The following is a 14,240-nucleotide window of genomic DNA, read 5'->3' as shown; positions in this document are numbered from 1 at the left end:
ATGGATCCACATTTTATTTTATTTGGTTTATTCAGTTTATTTGGATAACGGAATAAACCATTTAACTTAATTAATTACTAAATAAAAATAATAATAATTTATAATTCATATACAATTTATTAGCCAAAATAGTTATTTTTTTATACAGCTCAAAGTAACAAATGTAAATCTAAAATCTCAAACCCACTCATTTTTTTTAAATAATAGAATTTCATACCTATAGAAACTAGGGTTTAGGATTTCTACATTTTCTTGGAGAAAGACTCATGTTTGAAGATTACTTATATTTTGTACCATTAGACTTGATAACTATTTATAGTTTCTATGATCTATGTTTTGAAGCTTTAACTTTGTGGTTGTGTCTACGACTACTCTATGGATGTGTTAGTTTTATTTCGCAATGAAACTTTCTTGTATTCATATATTGTTAGGTGTAAATTAGTTGCGATGTTCGAAAGTTGGAACACAAACATAAATATAAATTAGGAAAAAAAGTACTTAGGTACAATTTGGTTAGATTTGGTTTTTTGGTTTATTTGGTTTCTAACCGAAACCAAACTGAATTGAATTTGGTTTGGTTTGCATCGGTTTGCATATTCCTTATTTGGTTTGGTTTTTGGTTTCGGGTACAAAATTTTGAAAACCGAATAAACCGAACCAAATAAACCAAATAAACCATAAACCGAACCGATGAACACCCCTATTCCTAACGGATCTTTGTCCTATATATATATATATGTATGTATGTTGTATGTATATATGTGTGTGTGAGGGAGCTTTGTCTTGTAGCGGACCGGCTTGAACGTCTGGGAGAATACAACTAATTTCACGGAAGTATATTTTTGGTTCGTATTAACTAGCATGAATATGGATACAGTTTCAGCATATTAACTGTAACGCCCCAAAACACGAACTATTAAAATTGTTAGTAAGACCCCATGTCTAATAAAATAGAATGTAATAACTAGGTTATAATACCTATAGCAAAACAAGCAAGGGTATAAACTTGGGGGACTAAAGAAGGACAAGGGGAAAAGTTATGTTTAAAATTAATAAAAACACACACACAAACACACACATTTTCGTGTGTTCTGGAACGATCAGAAGGGCTCCATAGGAGCCAAGCCCTAGTTCTTCAAAAAGCTTTAAATCAAGGGATGATTCAAGGCTCAAATTCGCGAATGAACAAGGATTAATGATCACCATCACAAGAGGATCATAAGGTATGTCTTAAAAGTTAGTTTGGTGATTATGCATGAAGCGGGTTATGATGTAAATCACGAATTTGTATGAAATTGAGTATGAGTATGTGTTAGAATCATCATTTGGAACATGGATTATGCATGAATTAGGTGAATTTGATGTTTAAGGGTGAAACCCATTAGTTATGGTGAGAATGATGATTTGAATCATCATCCATGTCTAATTCTTGTTGAATGTTGATGTATTTTGATTTGTATGATGGATTCTTGTTAGAGGAATTTAAAGAAATGTGATAGTAGTATGTTTGATGTTTGTGCATGTATGATTCATGTTGATTAGAAGGAAGAAATTGATGAATTATGTATGAGATTCGAAGGATATGCATGAACTAGTTGTACACTATGCTTGGGAGGTAGTACACACATCAAAAGCATGAAGAAATTATGAAGAACTTAAGATTAGATCATTTGTAAGCGATTAGAAAAAAAATAGTTATGAAGTGGGTTTTGATGATGTGATGAAAGTGATAATATGTTCATATTATTGATGTTTGAAATCGTTTATATGTGTGAATGTTTAAAGAAATTTGATAAGAATGTGACGATAATATGTTTGATGTTTAATTTCAAATACCACATGTTGATTAGTAGAAGGATTTGATGAACTATGTATGAATTTAGAAGATTGTGCATGAATTAGTTGTACTTATGCTTAAAAGGTGGTATGCACACCAATCGTACGATAAAATGTATATATTGTCATCCGTATAGTCGATTATGATGTTACGGGTATATAATGATAAGTCGAATGTTAAATTAAATGAACCGTTGACTTCTAAAAGTCAAATGGGTATAAGAAGAATGGTTAGACGTGTTGTCATAATTGTAAGATTAGAGTAAGTTATACGGTGCGTGTTAGACTTATATGTGTTTAATGCGATGACATGATGAATTACATGAGTGCAAACGGATATGGGTATGGCTATATGAGTTACGTTTGTTAGTAATGACTAATGACATGACCGTTAACATGTACAAATGAGTATGCTAATAAGAGCGTGATTTCGATGAAATGGAAGCATAGGAATCACGTCGAGACGAGCTCAAGCACGAGGTGTTAACGGGCCAAGAGGAGGCAAGAGATCGGGTACGAGCACGGACGCATAAGGTAAGTGATTCCGTAATCACTTCTTAGTTGTTTATGTAATGTTATATGCAACTTAATTATATATGATAATTGAGGTCAGATAGGAATGAATTGTATGATGTCAATGAAGTATTAAACGGATCTTAGTTTTGATCCGAGCAAGGTATGTGTGATTAAGAATTGTAGCTAAGTAGTAGGATTGGTTACTTATGTAAGGAATTCCTTTGGTATTAAGGACAGAGCAAAGTTGACTAAAATGCCCTTGATAGGTATTTCGGGCAAACGACCTTAGAAGTCGTTTGGAAACGAGCTATTCGATTAGAGTAATGTCTTGGTCAAGTATGAAAGCGAAGTATAGGGTTTTGTATGTCATAGTCCACTTAATGGGCAAATACCCATAACGGGACAAAAAATAAGCTTTTGAGCGAAAATGGGTTAAGAGAATGCAAGACATCCGAGAATTTAATCTTTTATGATAGGCGCCAATGAAATTATTAAAGTTCATATGAGATTGAGGTCAAATAAACAGATTATGTTGATAAATGCACGAACGGGTCAAATAGTTAGAAAATGATAATAAGTCGAATGCATGTAAGTTAAGAATTTCCTTAATCTGGAGATAGGATTTTAAGTTCATATTATAGAATGTGAATTTACAAGCATGTAGGAAGAAACGGGAGGTTAAACGGGTAAACGGTTCGAAAGTTATGCGCGTTTTAGAGCGTACGGACGACGAAACGGAACTGCAGGAAAATGCATTTTAGAGAGCCCGTCGCCGACGGGTATGGGGACGTCGCCGACGGGTATGGGAAAGTCAGTTTTTCTCCGACGGGTTAATTACCTGTCTACGGGGTTTTTGGGCTACGGGGAAACGCAAGGCCCGTCGCCGACGCCCCTAGGGTCGTCGGCGACGGCCTCCTCAAGTCTCAAAAGCTAAATTTTTGTTATTTAAGTTGATTTATGTATCGTAGGCTTCGGTTTGTTATCCGTGGACTACGGCGGACCTTCCAAACATGATTTTTATGGTTCCTTAGATGTTTATGGGCTTTAAACCTAAGTCTAAGACCCATGTAAATATTGTATGATTATGTAAGGATGTAGGAAAGATATGTACGCATGTAGATGTGTAGGTATGTATGTATAAAGATATGTATGAGTGTATGCATGTATGTAAAGATGTAGGAAAGGTATGTACGTAGGTAGATGTGTATGTACATATGTATAAAGATATGTATGAGCGTATGCATGTATGTAAAGATGTAGGAAAGGTATGTACGTATGTAGTTGTGTATGTATGTATGTGTAAAGACATGTATGAATGTATGCACGTATGTAAAGTTGTAGGAAAGGTATGTATGTATGTAGATGTGTATGTATGTTTGTATGTAAGTACATATGTATGCATGATTTAGACACGTTGAGTGTTAACATTATTAATGGTGTACCTTGAGAATGAACAGTAATGCAGGTACATTATTGAAGCCTCACCAGGAAATGGATACGCAGATGAAATGCTTAAAGTGTGAAAAATGACGAAATGTGAAGTGTACGTGAATGAATCTTGTTTATATAATGTGTGCTAATGTATAAATGAATGTGGTGAGTGTATGTGGTACTGATCACGGGTGATTATCACGAGGAATAGAGATTGAAGACCGAGTCACAAGATTGATTGTACGGGAATAAATGAGTATGTACTATTAGTAAACAGGACTTATGCTTTATTTTTTTTGTAAAAGATACATATTAAAACGAACCTTCAAGTAAGTCAAGACGTTTGTAATGAAAGAAATTTTATGGCACGAATTTCCGCTGCGACTTTTTGTCAAATACGAATTAGGGTCTTACATTAAGCGGTTGTATAGTTGATTAACTTGATTTGAAAGATTAGACTTATTGTGCGGGTATTTTGGTTACCTGTGTGATGCATTTGATGCAGGTGCCTTTCCAAGTTCCACTTGAAGTAAACGTTGTTCTTATCGGTTTCAGCAGGGATGGAGCCTAGAGGTATTCATAGCTTACAAAACAAGGTATAATACTATGATCGGTTCATCTTTACATTTACTTTTATGTTTAAAATGGTTTTCATAATACATAATCTTATTTTCAAAGATTTTCACCTGCCATTTCTTTTCTATTTGAATCTTCGAGGTAATCCTGTAAATGGGCACTCTATTTTCGACTTACGAGAACTCTTAAATGTCTTTATATTCTTTTTTGATCTTGGTCATGATTGCTCTATGTTTTACAACCCTGCAATTGCCTCGGAGTTGGGGGGTTATGTACACTTTCTTGACACTTCTTACGACTTCAATAATAAAACCATAGCCTTATCTTCCATGCCAATGCGCTCTAACGCTTATCCGAGGAAATATAGCATCAAGAAGAAGATTATTTATGTTTCGGATATCGGTCATAATGTGAGTAAGAATTTCTTTTCTTTTGGTTATTGAAATGATTTGATCTAATTTTACTTATGTGTTGAAATTTTAAGTAATTGCAGGTCACCTGAGAGTGACTTGATGTGCTCTGTTTAGACACTATGAACATGTAACTTGTTAAATTTATATTAATCTGTTTTGATTTTTATGATTAAAACATAGATGGATGTGATGTATAAGATTATGGGATGGATGTGATGTAGAAGATTGTTAGTTTAAAATGATTGACAGGATTGCACCATGCCATTGTAGAGGCACCCAAAAATATGTCCACAGGTCATGTCTTGACAATTGGAGGTCTGCCAGGGTAAGTTTTAAAATTTACTCTGGTATATTTATTGCTGTATGTTGTATAATTAATTAATTCTTACATATAGTTCTGTTGCAGTGACAGGTAGATTGTTTAATTCACCACTAAATAACCAGTTTTTATTCGGCTTTTTAAAGGACTTTTCACATGTCATCTAAGGGAAAGTCAGAATATGCGGTTGGATCCTGTCTCATCATCGCTCCCCATCTCAGGCCCGGAAGACAACCCCTAACCGAGTTAGACTTAGCCAACCTACTCTCCACTCTAATATGGTGGGTGCGCAATGTGCATATTGTACTAGATCCCTTCTACCCCATATGAGTGGATCTCGACAATCAATTCGGCTCTTCACACCCATAATCATAGTTACAACAACAGGTACAAGTATTTATATGCTTCTCAAAGTTCTTACTTAAAACTCGTTATGTATGGAAGACCCTTAAGGAGAACTTTGGTTATCGTTCATTATGAAATCGGGTCGTCGGTTTTGTGTGATTACCCGAGACCAATCATCAAAGCTTAAAATCCGTTGTGTAATACTTCAGTTTCGTTCTAGAAATTATTCAAGCTTGCAATTCCATACTTCGAAGTCGTCATTAAGGAACTTGAAAAGGCATTAGAATTGCAAGTAATTAAATAGTTTATCGTCAGCTGCTGTTAATTATTTACGTACTCGCATATATGAATTATACATAATCATAGGGGGGAATTATATGAAAAGAATTGAACATAAAGGGTGTACAAATAACTTTTTTATTCTTAAACTGATGGCACATTTCTATAGCTTTTTGGATGACAAAAATGATTTGTTTTCTCATTTATGAAACAGGAGCTACAAGAACTTCACTCTGCCCTTGAAGAAGCTAAAGCTGACATTGTTTCCTCTTGGGTCCTTAATTATATATATATGGAACCCATTAAGTCTAACCGTTTTCTAAATTGATATCCACCGTTGGATCATGCTGAGATGAAATCTCAGCCGTTTAAACTCCCAAAAATAACTGCTCCCATGGCGGTTTAGAGCGGTTGTTTGCGGTTTCTCAAATAGGTGGTTACCTCCACCTTTTCCTGCCCATTATCTCCACAACTTTGGTGGTTACTTCCTAATTTTCCCACCCATTATAGAGCCCATGATCTCCACACCAACTCCTACAAACTTGGGTCAGTTAAGAAGAGCTTTTGTTATATATTGTACCTGCATTCAACAATTTCAATCATTAATTTTGAAACCAAATTCTATCCGGCAGTCAACAAAACATGGAGCAAAGTAAAGGTTTCAATAATTTCATCAACCAAGGGTGGGAAAATTAGCAATGAAAACCAAATTCCATAGCAACTATATCACACGCTTTAACAAAGGTTAGTAACAATTTTTTTTTTACCAATTTGCTACTCTCAAAAAAGGTATTGATTGCTCTGTTTGTTTGGTTGCTTTGAACATCTTTAACTGTATGTATTCAATAGTTGATTTCTTTTATTTGTGTACACAGTTGGTTGAAGATTTTCTCTCAATGAATTATTTTATGGTGCTTTTCTTTTATTACCTAAATCAGTTAAGCATTACTTTGTTTGTGGTTATGAAACTTCATAGTTTAATTGGTGTTGTTTGCTAACAGGAAGATTTTGAGGACTTTTTTTTGGTCAAAGACTCAAAGAGAATGTTCAATTGAAAGTGAAAGAGGAATACAATAATTTCAAGGTACATATTTGGTATCCATTGTGCACATGAATTGTCTCCTATTACTCTATATAGTCGACAACATCAAGTTGACATTTTTTATAGTTTCCAGCCATAAATCATTTTTGGTTATGTGTTTATTATTTCCAGCCAGAGGTAACAAGATAGAATGTAGAAGGTAAGTAGCCAAGTTAAATGTATTTTCTTAAAAACACTTATTTTGGTTAAGTTTTTATCTCAAACGATCACTTTCGTAGTGCAAAAGTCTTCAAGAGAATGAAGAAGTTGAGGCTACTTCAAGTTAGAGGTTGATTCACGTGTTGATTGATTCATACACACCGATAGGGATCCAACCAACCATGAAGTGAACCACAAGCTTGGGGTTCTTGTATCGCTGGTCACACAGAAACCGACGCTTTAGAGCATGCCACGAAGAATTTAGCGGAAATAGAAAAGCAATATTAGTTTTGTTGTAGATGTGTAGGAGGGTGCAAGGAATGGGCATATTTTGGTAAATTAGCAAATTGTATAATCTTTATTAAGTTGTGACATAGTTATGGAATAGTAATGATTTAATCAGATGCAGTTTTTGTTGGTCATCATTATCACATGAGTGTTAATTGACGTTTTCATTTTAAGTAGTACGACATGCTCTCATGTTCCAGTAGTTCATCATTATGGTTCTATAAGTGTAGTCCGTCATTTTTGTAGATCTGAACATTTGTTTTGACCAGGTTCATCTTTGAAAGTTCTTTATGCAGGAGGTTATATCATAAACCCATGCAGTCCTTAAAAGCATTATGCTAGAGGTATGTTATTGTCACTTAAATATATTGATAAATATGAATTACTTATGATACCATATTTCAATTATAAGTCAATCGCATATTGTTGAAAGCTATAGCTGTCTAACCTTTATGTTGATTGACTAATTAAATGTGGCAGGATCCGGAAGCAGCTAAACTTCAAAGTACCACGTGCATTTTTCTAGAATTTTCATAAGCTATTTGTGCTACCTATAAGTACCTTCAATTGCTATTCACTTGTCTTTATCTTATATCTCATACTTACATACAATAATACCTGAATTTGAGTTTAAAAAGTGTTTAAAGTTAAGGTGGTCATATCACTCAATTATGAGTTTCCATTTAGAGTATAAGGTTTGGTTCATATGGGTGAGAGCTCCGACTCATCTGATGATTTACCTAGCTTAAGGACCAAGGTACATTCCAGTTTTTTTATTGAACTTATGTTTTTTATTTTAGCTTACAAAGGTTTTAATGTGGAATAATTCATTGTTATATTCTGTTGCCTATTTAATCCTTATCCGGTTCACGATATAAATAGCCCTGTCATTGTCACTCTTTCCACTTTTGGAAAGCTCTGACCGAACCAGCCCTTATTCTTCACCTTTTCTCAGATTTCTCTCAACTCCGGTAAGTTTTCACTCTAATTCATGTACGTTTTTTATCATTACACGATTCTACACCTTTCTATTTTTCAAAACTTGATTTCTAACCGTGAAATCATCAAGATCTAAGTGTTCTTGGGTGATGTCATCATGGTGTTCTTGAAGAACATCATACTTTGGCCTCATTCAACCGTGAATAGCTTAGATCTGACTGATTTCCACATAAACAAACTAAGATTTGTAAGAATCTTAACATTTTCATGGTAAAAAGGATTGAAAGGAGGATTTCCAACTTTCATTCAACTCTTTTACACTCAAAACCTTAAAACCGATAGAAACGGAGCTCGAACCAACTAACTAATCATTCTAATAGTCAAGAGGTTCAAGATTCGGATTCTATCTACGAGGTTCACCGATTTCGGGTTAAACACCAAACTACCATTCCGAACAGTTCACCGGCCGGACTTGGGTGATTCCTGTCCGAACCGGTGAAGCAAGTAAGAACCCACGTTCTACGGTTTAACTCGCTGTCAAAACACCTTAAAATCATGACAAACAATCAAACAGCCAAGTGTTAGACGAAAGGCCGACCAGGTCAGACTTTGCTGGCCGAACGGCTAGGCTGTTCGAACGAACAGCCCAGCCGATCGAACATACCAGCCGATCGGTCGGGCCAGCCGATCGGCTAGCGCATGGTCCCACACCTTTTCAAACTTCATGAAGTATGCTATTGACGAAGTGATGTTCGATCTAATATGCTACTCGATTGGTAAACATTACTCTTCGGATCATGAGATACTATGCTTCAACACTTAATCGATTTCGCAACTCGTTCGTAGTATGGAATGCCAGCTGATCGAACAGGCTGTTCGATCAAGTGACATCCTGCTGAGAACTACTGCTGAAGTTCCTAGCCGATCAGCTAAGCCGGCCGATCGAACAGACCGTTCGATCGATCGACCTGAAAGGTAAGAACACTTCAGTGTTCTCAAATACTACAACGAAAACTTCAAAAGTTCAAACCATCATACACAAACACATCAGAGGAAGGAACAATCCACTCGAATGGTCCAGCCGATCGAACAGGACTGTTCAAACGGACTTTCAAGCTGATCGAACAGCCCGTTCGATCGAACCTGTTGTTCGATCGGCCAGGCTATTCGATCCATTCACACTTGTTTACATTTCCGCGTTACTCATCATAATGCTATCGAACTATTCAGGCTAACCCTACTCTCAGCGCTCCCTTCAATCCATAATCAAATCACTGTGAGTATACTCGAACCCTTTTTGCTTTAGCACTTTTGGGTGTTACATACGTTACTTATCAAAATCACAAACGAACACACTATTCAAACTATTTGAACGCTAACCGATTGCATGTATTACCTGATTAAATGAATGCTTGTTGTTATGTTTACACGTGGAATGCTGTCTACCTGCCTTAGCAACGTAGTACTATAGTTTGGACTCAGCGCCCGTTCACACGGGGGTTGTTAAGGACAATTACTTGCATGAATTACGGTGGTAATCATGTATTGCGAACTATCTCGGACAGTCAACCCGCAGTCGTTGGTATCGATAGGTCCATGTCGATAATTAACATGCATCCTTTCTCTCAGTATACGTGCTGGTTATGCGTAAACTATTCGAATTCTATATGCTATTATCAAACTTGCATGCTCACCTTTACATTATATGTATTGAATTTAATTTAACGTATGTGACAGGTGTTTAGGATGCTTACTTGCTTTATCTGCTGTGAAATCGAGGCTAGGAAAGAGTCTAGAAACCAAGACAATTTATATTTATGTATCTAAATCTGAGTTGTCGGAACATGTTTTGTTTGAAGGATATTTATGTCTGTAATAACTAAATTTATCTTATGGGTCACGGTATGGGACGTGATACTTAAACTATTCGGTAATAATAGTTGTTATGGAATTTCTTTGAACAATCTGTTTCGCTCAGTGCCATGCCCGGATGATTCCGCCATCGGTTGGGGCGTGACAGATTGGTATCAGAGCCATAACTATAGGGAATTAGGTAAGACACGACCTAGTCCGGGTCGCTGTCTTAGAGACCTAGACTATAGTTAGGAACCAACAGACCAAGCTTATGTGCTATATTATGCAATCCTTCACTATCACTGCACCCGAATTTCCAGTTTAAAGCCAAGCGATTCAGTCAGGAATAGGTGTGGAAACCGCAAACTCCCGACTGAATTGCCTGACTTATGATGATTTTACCCATTTGCTCATGCTTATCCTGATATTTTTAATAACATACGAGGAGAATTATACCAAATCAGGAGTGAAATCCCCATTTTGATGAAAATTCTCCTTAGGTTTTCTTAAAACAAGGAAGAAATTGCTAAGTCAGGGGGTGAAACCCTAACCTTGGAAAATTGTTCCGAATATTATTTCATCTCACCAAGGCATCCGACGGACTCCAACGACCTGAACTCACAAGTATGACCTAGGGAATACGTGTGGAATGCCCAAGAATCGCGGCAGAAGCACGATCCCGAACGTCGAAATTGACGACAAGTCTACTGTGAATAGTCGGATTGCTTTGGGTAGTCGATGTCTAGTAGCCGCAGGCAATCTACCTCTCAATTTTATGTGTTTTGATTCTGAGCCCGCAACCGCAGACTCTGATGATTCATTGAATTTTTAAGTGTTTTATGTTTATGTGTTTTATTTTGATGATTCACCCGATTTTTGCTACCACTTTGATCGACACACACGACTCGCATTGCTATTCTATCTCAATTCGATGTTCAGCTACAATCTAGACGATACTACGTTATGTTATGCTATACGACTAAGTTAGGTTATACTACACGATGCTACTCAATATACTATACGCGACTGATATATATACGAACGACACGCGAGCTTTGAATGATAGGTTTCTGTATTCTGACTGCCTCTGTGATTAGATGCCTATGTGTGCTTCTGTGCTTCTGTGTTTATGTAACTCTGTGCTCAACGTACCTATGTGCTTCTGTGATTACGTGAACCTGTGGATATGTGCCTACGTGTTATTGCGTGATTCGATGTATTTCTAAGCTTTAGTAGTCTAGGTGTGTGAGGTGAGATTCGATTCCGTTGTGTTGATTCCGGTGACGATGTCTGTTGCAGACCATGTCGTCATCTGGATCCCGACACCACCTGACTCGTCAGGAGAAGAGAGACAAGCGTCTCGCCGCCATCATCGCCAAAAGTGTAGCAAAGGCTGTGAGCAACGTTTATGAGAACGCCAGCAAGTCGTCTGAAGAATCGCGAACAGACGCTCCCAAAGATGCAAACAAGGCTGCCTTCAGTTTCAAGCAGTTCAAAGCATGCGGACCCAAAGAGTTCACCGGAGAGGATGGCCCTACCACCATGTTTCACTGGTTTGACTCAGTCGAAGTCACTCTGTGCCAGAGCGGATGTCCTGAAAATCTCCGCACTCTCAATGCTACAGGCGTCTTCCAGCCCCGTGCTCTAGACTGGTGGACGGCCGAACGAAACAAGCGCGAAAATGATGCAGCTTACGAGCTAACATGGGAGAGTTGAAGGCAATTATGATCGACGAATTCTGCCCTCCCCATGAACGCCAAAAGCTGGAGGATGAGTTTTGGACTATCAAGCAGAAGGATGGAGACAACGCTGCTCTTACTGCTCGTTTCAAGCAGCTTAGCATCATATGTCCAGATCAAGTCAAGACCCCAGATCAAACCATCAAGAAGTACATTCGAGCTCTGCCCCGATTATGTAGCCGACTTTGTTCACGCTGCCAAGCCAGCAATGATTGAAGAGACTTACCTACTCGCTGCGAAGATCAATGACAAGCGAGTGAAATCTGGCTTTTGGGATAAGCAAACCAAGTCTCTGCACCAAGCCACCGCAACAGCATCCACCGACACCGCCACTGCTCAATCCTCCAAGTCATCAAGAAGAAAGAAGAAGCACAACAACAACAGCTCCAACAACAAGAGCTGTGCTGCCGCAACAACTGCTGCTCCTCTACAAGTTGTACCAGCTCAGCAGCAACAGCACCACCGCTCAACTACAGTGATCAATGCACCGCCAGCGAAGCGTGCATACACAGGCCCTCACCCGCTCTGCCCGACATGCTCGTATCATCATCCAGTGGGTCTAGCCTGTCGTTTTTGCGCTCACTGCAACCTCTACGGTCATTTCACTGCGAACTGTCATTTTGGTCCCCGTCAAGCCCCAGTGCAAGCTACTGTCAACCAAGCTTTACTCCCCGCCCCTCAAGGCCAACAAGCAGCTCAAGCACCTGCAGTCAATGCTCGAGTCTGCTTTGCATGTGGTGATCCTAACCACTTTGCAAACAGGTGCCCGAACAGGGTGGTTAAGCAAGAGCCCCAGCAGCCCCAGCAGCGACAACAGCAGCCTCAGCAACAGCAGCAAGCAGACCATGCTCGAACCTTCAACATCAATGCCCGCCAGGCTCAGGCGGATAACAACGTGGTTAATGGTACGTTCCTTGTGAATGGTATTTATGCATCATGTTTGTTTGATACTGGAGCCGATAACTGCTTTGTGTCGTTTGAATTCGAGAAGCCCCTTGGGAAGCGCTCTTATCTGTCCTCGTCATTCGAAGTCGAAGTCGCTACTGGAAGAACTGTCGCCGTTAACTCTGTTCTTCATGATTGTACTCTCGAGCTCAACAATCACATCTTTCCAATCGACCTTATTCTGATGCAACTCGGAAGTTTTGAAAGTCATAGTAGGCATGGACTTTCTTCGCGAAAACCATGCTGAAGTTGTGTGCTTTGAAAAGATGATTCGATTCTCGCTTGCAAACGGTGATCTTCTATGTGTATACGGTGAAACAGCGTCGAAAGGTCTCAAGCTCATGTCATGTGTTCAAGCCAGCAAGTATCTCCGCAAGGAATACCGAGCCTTCTTGGCCAACATTGTAGTAGCGGAGAAGGAAAAGAAAAGGAAAGCCGAAGTTAAAGACGTTCCAGTGGTTCGTGAATTTCCTCAGGTGTTCCCTGTTTATCTTCCTGGACTACCTCCAAGTCGTGATATCGACTTTCGTATTGACCTTATTCCTGGAGCTAACCCAGTTGCCAAAGCTCCTTATCGACTCGCTCCATCCGAAATGCGGGAACTCTCAAACCAACTCTAGGAATTACTTGAAAAAGGCTTTATTCGCCCGAGCACCTCTCCTTGGGGCACGCCAGTCCTTTTCATCAAAAAGAAGGATGGATCGTTTCAGATGTGCAACGATTACCGGGAGTTGAATAATATAACCATCAAGAACCGATACCCTTTGCCTCGAATCGACGACTTATTTGATCAGTTGCAAGGTGCCCAATGTTTCTCGAAGATCGATCTACATTCAGGCTATCATCAATTGCGGATTCAAGAGGAAGACATCCCCAAAACCGCTTTTCGAACCCGTTATGGCCATTACGAATTCGTTGTTATGCCTTTTGGTCTAACTAACGCACCTGCGGTCTTTATGGATCTGATAAATCGCGTGTGTAAGCCTTTCCTAGACCGTTTCGTCCTCGTGTTCGTTGACGATGTCTTGATCTATTCCAAATCGAAGACCGAACACGCAAAACATCTACGTTTGGTTCTCGAGTTACTTCAGGGGAACCAACTCTATGCCAAGTTCTCCAAGTGTGAATTCTGGTTAGAGGAGGTTCAATTTCTGGGTCACATTGTGAATAGTCAGGGAATACACGTCGATCCCGCGAAGATTGAAGCCGTCAAAAGTTGGATTACGCCTAAGAACCCGTCTGAAGTTCGTTCTTTTCTCGGACTAGCGGGCTATTATCGACGATTTATAGAAGGATTCTCCAAAATCGATGTGTCGCTCACCGCTCTTACTCATAAAGACAAGCCTTTTGTGTGGGGAACCACACAAGAATCTGCCTTTCAAACCCTCAAGCACATGCTGTGCAACGCACCGATTCTTACGCTGCCCGATGGAAGCAACGATTTCATTGTCTACTGTGATGCTTCCAACCTTGGTCTTGGTTGTGTTCTCATGCAGCGAGACAAGGTTATAGCTTACGCA

General features: G+C 38.8%; 1 long non-coding RNA gene across 1 annotated transcript; it reads left to right on the top strand.

The window, feature by feature from the left end:
- Nucleotides 1-4,812: 4,812 nt before the first annotated feature.
- On the top strand, nt 4,813-5,999 carry LOC110883119. The gene is made up of 4 exons (XR_002560370.2): nt 4,813-5,097; nt 5,179-5,184; nt 5,260-5,478; nt 5,930-5,999. It is a non-coding gene; the product is annotated as an uncharacterized LOC110883119 (long non-coding RNA).
- The last annotated feature ends 8,241 nt before the right edge of the window (nt 6,000-14,240 follow it).

Source organism: Helianthus annuus, chromosome 10, assembly GCF_002127325.2.
Source record: "Helianthus annuus cultivar XRQ/B chromosome 10, HanXRQr2.0-SUNRISE, whole genome shotgun sequence".
Lineage (NCBI taxonomy): Eukaryota > Viridiplantae > Streptophyta > Magnoliopsida > Asterales > Asteraceae > Helianthus > Helianthus annuus.
Note: the sequence above shows the minus strand (reverse complement) of the source record. Positions and strands in the feature narration are given on the sequence as shown.